The sequence below is a fragment of the Apium graveolens genome, chromosome 4, assembly GCF_009905375.1.
Source record: "Apium graveolens cultivar Ventura chromosome 4, ASM990537v1, whole genome shotgun sequence".
In the NCBI taxonomy this organism is placed as follows: domain Eukaryota; kingdom Viridiplantae; phylum Streptophyta; class Magnoliopsida; order Apiales; family Apiaceae; genus Apium; species Apium graveolens.
Window position 1 is genome coordinate 39,536,097 of NC_133650.1, and position 11,621 is coordinate 39,547,717.

At 36.9% G+C, this 11,621-nt stretch overlaps 1 non-coding gene across 1 annotated transcript; it reads right to left on the reverse strand.

The window, feature by feature from the left end:
- Positions 1-10,322: 10,322 nt before the first annotated feature.
- LOC141721991 (small nucleolar RNA R71) lies at positions 10,323-10,429 on the reverse strand. The gene has a single exon (XR_012575030.1). It is a non-coding gene; the product is annotated as a small nucleolar RNA R71 (small nucleolar RNA).
- Between the last annotated feature and the right edge of the window lie 1,192 nt (positions 10,430-11,621).

The window sequence follows — 11,621 nt, forward strand, 5'->3', positions numbered from 1 at the left end:
TTTTGGTGGGCTTGTTTCTCACCCTTGCTTTCTTCTTTCATCACACAACAACAGATAGAAAAGATGAACATGACCAAGCTCCCGATTCGCAAGCGATTAGGAAACGTTCCGCAGTTTCCTATAGGCGTTGATGTCGCTGTAGCTAAGGTAGGAACTACCAATAGGCTAGGCTTTCAACTTTTGATGTACCAGACTTATGTATCTTTATCAATTGTAATAATGGCAAAGAAATGTAAATTTATTCAAAAACCTGTTTAAGGTGTATTGGCATATAATTGTGGAATAAAACGACTTATGATTATTTTTGGATATTCATCTCTGAGACTATAACTTGTGGTGTGTGTGTTTATTGTGGGGTCACAGTACAGAGTAGTTGATTATTTATTAAGATTGGGTGTTATTAAGGGAAATGGAACTCGTGACAACCCGGATCCCCGACCCCGGATTTGGGGGTGTTACAGAAATGGTATCAGAGCTAAGCGTTATAAACCTCAGAGATGATGTGACGTTAAGATAATAACTAAGATAATAAGAACTCTTGCCAAGTTCATAGTCGGGCTACCTAACGTAGTACTGACAGTTAAAACCCTTATGGGAACCCTTATAAATATCGTGATAGAAGCGTAGTTCGTTATCGTATATGGTAGCGGGACTCTGAACCCTGAGGTTGAGGAGCAACAACGCGATGATGTTTTATTAATTATTGGAGATCAGATTGTGGACCCGATAGAGCGTCCTAACGCAGGACCGGATGATGTTCATATTAAGGATGTAGCGGTTGAGGATGTTGTCCTAGAAGGGATTGTGGCTGAGGAGGATTCCGTGGAGGATCCTGACAAGAATGAATAAAGGACCACTGAGGAATTGATGACCATGGTTAGGGAAACTACCAGAGGTAGGATTGGCCGGTCACTACCGGAGGTTCGTTCAAGTTTGTAAAGATAGTAGCCCCTTTGACGCGGCTTACTCGTAAGACTAAGAAACTTGAATGGATAGAGAAATACGAGAAAAGATTTTAACAACTGAAGCAAAGGTTGGTGGCGGCCCATATGTTGGCGTTGCCGGATGAAAAAGGAGATTTTGTGAATTGTAGTGATGCTTCGCATAAGGAATTAGGGTGCTTCTTATACAGCACAACAAGGTAATCGTGTACGCGTCAAGATAATTAAGGGAATATAAAATTCGATATCCCCACCTATGAGCTTGGTCTCATGGCAATAGTTTTGCCCTAAAGATTGGAGGCACTACTTGTATGGAGAGAAGTGCGAGAATTACCTAAGCCATAAGTGCTCTAGTATATTTTCACGCAGAAAAGAGCTCAACATGCGCCAAATGAGGTGGTTAGAGCTAATCAAGGATTACGATTATGAGATTCTTTATCATTCGGGAAAAGCCAATGTGGTGGCTGATGCCCTTAGTAAAAAGGAGAGACTCAAGATGATAATGTCTTTGAGAGAGTTTATAAGAGATTTTGAGAAAATGGAAATAGAAGTGAAGGTAACCAGAGCCGGTACCGAAAAGCTGTTTGAGATTGCAATACAGATCGAATTATTGGAAAAGAGCATATTGTGCCAGAAAAAGGTGATGAATGAAGGCATAGAGCCAACAAATAAATATGAGATTAATACCGAGAAAGATGATAAGGGAATAATGAGGTATTCCTATAGAATTTGGGTTTCGAATGTTCAAGAGCTTAAAGATGAAATCTTAGATAAAAGCTAGTTTGAGGAATAAGATTTAGAGCAAACCCTGAACGTGATAGTCAGGGAGGTCGCCATCAAGATAGAAGGAACCCATAACATAATGACGTGGAAAATGAGGATTTGAACGTATAAGATAACCCCAAGTATGGGAGAAGGATGAAACATTTCATACTAAGGAAACAGAAAGTCGAGTAAGAAAAGGAGACCCGAGACGGTACTCCTATACGGAAATTCATGGACCTGTCTAAAAAGGACTTAGACTATTATCCCCAACCACCACCCTGAGGAAACAATGTGGTGAGAAATTCTTTCAGGACCTTTAAGTCGCTAAGCCCTTAGAGTTCCAAGGAACAAGCTGACCCAGTCGAGGCAAGAGCCTGACTAAAGGAAATATAGGAATCATTTGAAATTCTAAATGATTGACGAATCACAAAAGAATGTTTTTGTCACTTACCCTCCTAAGAGAGAGGCCACCCGCTGGTGAAAGGCAAAGGAAGGCACGGAGCAAGAGATTATAATAAACTGATTTAAGTTCAGTCAATTGTTTTCAGGAAAGTACTTCCCAAGGTTATGGAGATAGTGTAAAAGCTTTAGAGTCAGAACAAAGGCAGAAGAGTATGATGAATTATGAATCTAAGTTGTAAAAGTTGTCAAGATTCGTTTTGAGGACACGAATCCAGAATGACGGGATGTTTGAAATCAATGCTTATGTTGTGTTGGTTCATGAAATAATGATAAGAGAAAGGAAAATAAAAAGAAACTGAAGTGTAAAGGAATATAAAGGCAATAGAGTTTGAGGAATGATAAGGAAGTTGGGTATGAGGAAACTCTAAAGACTCGTAGCAATAGAAATAGAAAAGTATGTACTCGTCAGGATGAGGGTGATTCACCATGAGTTAAAGTTGATGATTGAAGGAATAAGAGATACATATATTTTATCCCCTGTAAGTTGGGAGGATTCGAGGAAACCTTGAGATAGTTCGAAGGTTAAATAATGAGACGCAGATAGACTGAGGAGACAAGAAAGTAAGAAATTAGGAAAAATTGGATGAAGGAAGTGACCTTCAAGAATGTGAAGTGTAAGACCGGTGGCAGGATACCCAGAAAGGGAGACGCCAGGTAGGAAAGATATCCCAACATTGAGATGACTGTTGAGATAAACAACAAAAGTAAATAAGGAATTATTAAAAAGAAGTTCGCGTTGAACACGTCCAATATCTTCCAGAACATCCTTGTTATTATTACCAAATTAGGCAAGAAAAGCGGATGACCATTGTTATCTTTTGGAGGCCATATGGATTGACCTCAATTTGAATAAGGATGCTATTATGAAATTAGGTATAGACTATCGAGGTGGGAATGATAAATAAGATAATCTATCAAGGATATATGACTTGATTTATCCATGGAAGGATGCAAGTACCTTTTTAAAGGTGGGATTAAGGATATAACTTCGATAACTTGAGATGAACCATAGGGGAATGCATGAAGGTTGGCATTTCACCCTTAATAGGGATAGTATGAGTTTTGACAGTATGAATTGGAAAAGATTAAGGTAATGATGACCTTTAAGTATCAGTGGAGAAATTTTTTTAGAAATATATAGATAATGGTTCTAGTATTAGTAAAGGGTATTTTGATATGCCCTGTATCTAGGGAATACAGGAGGAACGAATCAAGGATAACCTTACAAGGAGAAAGGTAATATTCAAAATTCTCAAGAATAGAAATGTTGATAAAGGAGATATGACGTAATTATAATGATGCCAAGTGGGGCACGTGTTAAACCACGAGAAAGTATGGATCGAACCAGTAAAGGTCGAAACTGTTCAGGGAAATTAGGACCTAAGATAAAAGATGTTCTAAGTATGATTGAGAGTCATTCGTGACAGTGATTAACCTCTAAAGACTGAGGCAATAACTTATGGAAAAATGGTGATATTTTTTTTTACTCATCAGATTTTAAGGAAAACATCTTCACATAAGCAGTGATTGAAATGAGGTAGAAAATTTATTTGGAAGTGGTTAAAATGACATTGACTGTAGGGAAATGTTACTATCAGGAAAGGCCAAAGAGGTGGCCGACACTTTAAAGGTAAGAGGATAATTATAGGCGCTTGTGCCAAAGGAATACAGTGATGATGGTTAATGCTGTGAAGGTTGTATTATGGTTTGGAAGATTGACATTCCTTCTGATGACTGTGCAATACCCAACCGTAATAGTAGTTGGTAAAGGTTTAATTCGTGTAATCGCCATGAGCGGGCTATCTATCTCAGAAGATACTATCTTGAGATAAGCCAGGACCATGTTTCAAAAAGGACTAGACGAACCTTTGAGTTAAGTCTTCTATTTAAGGCATATGATTAAGAATGGTATTAACCTGCTATCGTTGCTTTGATTGAAACTCTTCTGCAATTTTATCTGCTTCATGTCATGAATATACGCCAGGATCCGGAGTATTCTTCATGAATCATGAATGGTGATTATGTTAACTCCTTAGAAGGATTCTATACGACATGTATGGACTCCGTATGGTTAGATATTAAGATTTCATGGAAAGTAAATGACGACAGTAGGTCAGTGGTGGACCATAGTAATGCAGCAATGATTCTGCGAGTAATGAGCTGATTACAACCGTGAGAGTTGTATTGGAATGGATGTTGAGGTTGTGTACCACTAATCGGGTCGTGGTAGTGTATAAGTTATCATTGATAGACTAATTAAGTAAAGTATCTACCTATTGAATATTTATTCCCTCTTATCAATAGAGAGTCATATTACTATACGAGGAAGGTTGCGGTGCAAGCACAGAATTCTAGTAACGATGATGTCTAGAATGAAATCCCAGATTCGATTTTCGATGTCGAGGGAGTTTCAAAGGTGATTGTGTATAAGCTTGAGCAAGAACATGGGTCCATAGAATGATGGACAGAATATCAAAAATATTTAGGCAGTTGAAATACGATGTTATAATACCTGATGTTGATATATATATGCATATGTTTTGTTCTCCTATGACAAACCTCTATAATTCAGAGGTAGGTTCCAAGCCAGATATTTTATGGCAGTATATTTTTTTCATATATACAGTTCTCTTCAATTCGTTCTTTTCTCTTCTTTTCATTTCATATAAGCTGAGAAGAACAACCCTTCCAGAAGGAGAGGTATTGCCGAATGACTATCTATCTGTGTGATAGAAGCCTAGTAGGATACCACATGTTGTTTAATTGCTTGTCAAGTACTAAAGGCTGGCCACCTTCTGTACTAACTATGCAATAGAACAAGTGTTCATGATCATAGTGATCTCTCAACAAATTCCTTTACTTCTATATGATGGATCAAGCTTTCGAAGATGGAAGCAGCTAAAGGAAGTAGTATCAGTACGGTGGTATTCCGATTCTAATGCGTTCGTGATACTAAGGTTGACGTGGTTATTAAAAGGTTATAGAACGCTAACGAGCAAAAGTATAACCAGTATAATATTAGGAACGGAAGGTAGTAGCGATTACGAACTCGAAAAGAATGGGTATTGAGAAGCAAAAGCTCTAATGCTAAAAGCTATAATGAGAGTCTGTGCAATAGACTTGAAAGAAATTGGAATGATCACTTAACACGGATTGAGTTTTCTTACGACAATAGATCATATGTCATTATCGAGATGTCGCCTTATGAGATCCTTGAGGGAAGACAATGTCGATCTCCCTTATGTTAGGATGAAGTTGTAGAGCGCAAGATGCTCGGACCCGCAGTAGTCCAAAGGACCAGGGATATAATAGATCTAATCAGAGGACGGCTGGGAGTAGCCCAAGATGGACATAAGAAGTATGCTAATTTGACAATGAAAGGACAAAGAGTATGAAGGAGGGAACCTTGTATTGTTAAGAGTATTCCCTTAAAAAGAATTGATGAGGGTTGGAAAGAAAGGAAAGTTTAAGTCCACGAATTGTTGGATCCTTGGATATATTAAGACATATTGGGAAGTTAGCCTATGAGCTAGCCCTACCCCCGAACCTGTAGCAAGTTCATAACGTGTTCCACGTATCAATGTTAAGAAAGTGTAATTCGGATGCCAGATAAATAGAGGCATACGAGCGCATAGACATGCAACCCGACGTAACCTATATGGAGCAACCAGGAAGGGTTATAGAGTGAAAAGGAACAAGTGCTTAGGAGAAGGGTTATCAAACAAGGCAGAGTTTGGTGGTAGGACCACAATGTGGGAAAATTTACTCGAGAGTTAGAAAGTGCAATGTTAAGAGAGTATCCCTATTCATTTTTTATCTGATTCCGGGACGGAATCCTTTTAAGGAGGGGACACTGTAATAACCCCAATTTTTGGAATTTTTGAAACACGGATGAATAGTAACTTTTGCCGATGATGCTGATTAAGGAAAATTATCAGACCACGCTATATAGGAGTACTGTTATGGAAATTCTAAGATCGTATTAGTATTCCATAAAGTAAATAAGTGTATGTAAAGATCGTCAGAATCCAAATTCGAACACTTTGATTTTTCCCAAAAATCCACCAGATACCGAAAGAATTGAGTATAAGGTAACATGATTAAAATGATTTAATTCCAGGATTATAAGAGAGGATCATAAAAGGAATATAAAATATTGAGAAAGGTTTAGGGGAACCCAAGTAATAAGATCCTGGGTATGATCCCTCAAACAATAAACCAGAACAAAAGTCAAGCGAACCGTATAACAGATCAGCGGTCATTAGCCAAGTAATTAGGAGCTAATCAAAGAGGTTAGTGATGATGATGTCATCAAACCTACAAGAAGAGGACAAGTGTGGGAAGATGACCTAGGAAAGTGACATAAGCATGACAGGTGGTTTTGTTTTGTTGGTTGATTTTGGGCCATGTAAAATGTACCATGGTAGAAAGCTAAAACATTTTCCAAGGCAAAAAGGAGAAGCAACCAAGCAAATATCATAAAACACAAAAATTAGAAGTTGACTTTCCCATTTCAAGAAGAAAGCTCTCGGCTAAAACAAACCCAGCAACTTCAAACTGCCATATCTCCTTCAATAATCACTCAAATGTTGTGTTCTATAGCTCGTTGGAAAGGTATTGAGATGTCCTACAACTCTTGTTCATAAGTCTCTTCCAAATAAGCATGGTAAGACCCTCATTTTTACAGTTATTTAAATCAGACTTTTAGAAACTTCAAAGCCTAACTTTGTGTTCTTGATTTCTTTGGAAAGATCAAGCTTGTAGGAGGCTCCCTAAGGCTTCCTAGCAACTTAACATCTCCCAAGGAAGGTATAAATCTTCACACCCTTTATTAATAAGTTTGAATTTTGATGTTTGGAGATGGTTTGGATGGATGAGTAGTAATTTGAATGATAAGCATGATTCAAGCTTAATTGTTAAGTAGTTTAGTTGAATTTGGAGATGTTATAATATATGATTAGATTGAGATCCTTGAGCTTATTATGACTGAAATCAGTAGCATTGATGTGTATCTTGAGTTGTTGTTGATTGGTAGTTGGATTGATATGATTTGGAATGGTAAAAATTTGGGAAATCGCGTAAACATAGCCGTCGTAATGTCCGATTTACTTTAGACTGCTTTTGTTCATAATATTAGGACCCGAGAACTCCCTGCTAGGTTTTTACCATTACCATGTTTAGATAGTTCATGTTACGAGCTTCGTTTTGATATGTGGTTCGTTTGATTCCGATGTACGGTTTAGGAGAAACGGCCGTTTTAAGTAACGACGTTTCGCGAACAGACCATTACCCCTTGCCTTACTTTGAAACATATGTTAATGACCTAAAAGGGCTAATTGGAGTATGAAACATTTATGTAAAGTGTATTAGGCAGTTGGTAATACACTCGCGAAAGAATCTACTTAAAACCCTTAATGGTTAATTTATTAAAAATGGTGGAGCCGAGGATACTCGAGCGACTTAAGTAAATCGTTAAGCGCAAAAGCGAACGTTAGGACTCTAAATGGTTAAAGTCTAGTTTCTTAAGCGACCGGGGTTTAATTTCGACTTATGTTGTTGTTCATAGGTTATCGGACCCACTCTAAGCTTAAGTCTATCCGGGAGCACTCAGGCAAGTTTTCTACCCGTTATACTGTTGTTGTGATGTATATGTGTATATGCATGATCTTGTGATAAATGCATATTTGTTATTAGCAAATTCTTGCAATATATTGTAGCATGTGATATGGTATATATGCATGCCTATTTCGTATTCTTGATTTATATATCTGTTGGTTCAAATGCTTATTCGTTGCATAATACCTATGCTAGAGATAAGCGGTATTTGCGTATACCCTTAGTATAGGGGATCAAAAGGTGAACTTTTTCTAAAACCGGGAGGCGAGGCTCCCGAGTATAATATATATTTATATATATATATATTGATATAGTTTTTAAAACTATTAATCGAATAAGGTTTATTCGATAACTTTATTTTATTTAATGAATATTATTACGAATATTCATTCGAGGGCTTATGACTTCTTTATTTTATTAAATGAATATTATTTTGAATATTCATTCGAGGGCTTATGACTTCTTTATTTTATTAAATGAATATTATTTTGAATATTCATTCGAGGACTTATGACTCCTTTTATTTTATTATTTGAATATTATTTGAATATTCATTCGAGGGCTTATGACTCTTTTATATTATTTATTGAATATTATTTGAATATTCATTCGAGGGCTTATGACTCAGTTTATATTATTTAATGAATATTATTTGAATACTCATTTGAGGATCTATGACTCCGATTATTTGCTGAGATATGTTCTTTATTTTATTAAAGAATAAGGTGTCGATAATCAAACTTATCTTTAATTATTCAAATAAAGATAGTACTTTCGTATAAGTATATCTTTGGTTATTTAATACTCATTTCAAGTATAAGTTTTAAAACTTCTACTTCAATTATTTTTATAAAGATTATTCTTTATGGGAATATTATTTAAATAATAATATTCAGATATTTTCTAATATATTGGGACTGATTTATTTCATTAAATCAGCATTACTCCAAACACTCTTTAAAGTGTTTTCGAGTCTTCAAAATGATTTTTAAAAGTTAGAGCGGATCCCAAAACTCATTTTTATATTTAAGATCTTCCTTTTAAAGGGGATTTAAATACTCGTTCAAAACTTGAGGGATCCGGCTCAGTGGTGTATTTTACATTCGCAACGAGGTTGCTGTTTTGAGAAAACATCTTGATTACTTGCCCATCATTCGGGAAGTAAGTTCATCTATTTGAGTCGGCATAAGCAACATGGGCTCAATGGGCGTCCATGAAAGTGTAAGTGGCTCAGTGGGAGTCCATCAAATGCGTAAGTGGCTGAGTGGCAGTCCAGCATAAGGTCCTATTGCGGCCAGGGTGATGACCAGTGGAGAATTCGTCCATCTACTAGTAGAAAAGGTTACTTATTGGTATCTTTGCCTGATCAGCAAGATATCAGGTTTATGCCAAGGTTTTCTCCTTTCCAAATTCATTTGATATTGTAACTCTGTTTATAATTTTCATAACAGAGGTTTTCAAGGAGTGTATGAAATGTATATATATATAGGTGTATATATATATCGGGACTTAATGAAGTATCTCGTAATAATGATATTCAAAGATTGAATCTATTCAAATCTTGTCTTGTAGTCTCATCTATGTGATGAACTTTTGAAACTAATTATAACTTGAACGGTGGTAGTTCAAGTAGTATTCGGAAAAGATATAAGTATATTGGAGTATCTTGTAACTTCATCTTTTCAACTTATATCTGGTTAATGATTATCTTATGCATGACAAAGATTTTCACAAAAATGTTGAGACAAGGTTAGATATATGAGATCACCTTGCAACGATATTTCTATACAGTTATAAACTGGAACTCTGTGTATATTATACATGTCAAAGGATTTCAAAGATTGTGAAAAGTATATATGTATATATATACTGAATATTTTGCGACTTGGTCGCGTTAAGATATCAGCTTGGTTCATTTCTTCTTGACCAAGACTTTCATGAGTACTATGAGAATGCTCATATATTGTTAATTATTATACATATTATTTTGGTGGGATTGTTTCTCACCCTTGCTTTCTTCTTTCATCACACAACAACAGATAGAAAAGATGAACATGACCAAGCTCCCGATTCGCAAGCGATTAGGAAACGTTCCGCAGTTTCCTATAGGCGTTGATGTCGCTGTAGCTAAGGTAGGAACTACCAATAGGCTAGGCTTTCAACTTTTGATGTACCAGACTTATGTATCTTTATCAATTTTAATAATGGCAAAGAAATGTAAATTTATTCAAAAACCTGTTTAAGGTGTATTGGCATATAATTGTGGAATAAAACGACTTGTGATTATTTTTGGAAATTCATCTCTGAGACTATAACTTGTGGTGTGTGTGTTTATTGTGGGGTCACAGTACAGAGTAGTTGATTATTTATTAAGATCGGGTGTTATTAAGGGAAATGGAACTCGTGACAACCCGGATCCCCGACCCCGGATTTGGGTGTGTTACACTGAATCACTCTCTACCAGCTGGTTCGATTGCTACTTGTGAAGATCTTGCTCAAACGTTTCTCACTAAATTCTTCCATATAGCGAAGACATCTTCAATCAGGAACGCTCTTACTCAATTTTCGCATTGATCGGGAGAATCTGTATGTGAAGCTTGGGAGCGCTACAAGGAGATGCTTAGGAAGTGTCCTCATCATGGCATGCCTGATTGGATGATCATCAATTGCTTTTATAATGGTTTGGGAGCGCAGTCCAGACCCATGCTCGATGCAGCATTAAGTGGAGCTTTATGGGCAAAGAGCTATGAGGAAGCTTATGATCTAATTGAAATGATGGTTGCTAATGAATATCAGTATCCAACCCAGAGATTTCCACAGGGCAAGGTAGCAGGAGTTCTTGAAGTGTATATAGCTACGACTATCACAGCTCAACTAAAGGCGTTATCTATGAAGATCGATTCTCTGGATAACTATGGTGTTAATCAGATAACCAGTGTTTATGAGCTGTGTGTAGGTTTGCATGCGATGGAGCAATGCGCTACATCTAGTAAATCAGCTCAGTTTATGAGCAACTTTCAGAGATCGCAACAACTAGTTCCAGAAACTTATCATTCTGACAACTGGAATCATCCTAACTTCAGTTGGAGCAATAATCAGAATATGATGCAACAGCTGTTCTAGCAGTTTAGAAACAAGCAATTCAATCCTCTTAGTTTTTAACAACAATTTGCACCAAGGCAACAGTTTCAGCCAATGGGAATGCAACAGCAAACTCATGGAGGTGCAGGTCAATCTTCAAATGAAAAATCTGAATTGTAGGAGTTGAGGCTTATGTGCAAAAACCAGACACTTATATGCAAAAGCCAGGATTTTTTTATTAAGACTTTGAAGAAACAAATAGGGCAAATTGCTAACGTCTTATTAAATCGACAACCAGGAATACTTCCTAGTGATACAGAAGCCAATCCAGGTGAGAGGGAAGTCAAGGAATAGGTAAAGGAAATCACTTTGAGGTCTGGAAAGGTCTCGAGCCCCCAAATTCAGCAAGACGAAGATTCTGAAACTCTTTTAAGGAATGAAGCCACATCTGAGCCTATACAGAGCGTGCCCACATCCTTGCCAATTCCAGCAAATGAGATTGTTGCTGAAAAGGTTGTGCAGAAGGAAGCCGAGGTGGAACCAAAGAAAAAAACTATTGAAAACACTCCTCTTGAGGGTAATACAGGGGAGAAACAATTCTATCCACCTCCGCCATATCCTAAAAAACTTCAGAAGCAGAAGTTCGACAAGTAGTTTGCCAAGTTTCTGGAAGTTTTCAAGAAATTGCATATCAACATACCTTTTGCAGAAGCTCTAGAACAAATACCGAGCTATGAAGGAGTTGGAAACCGTTGC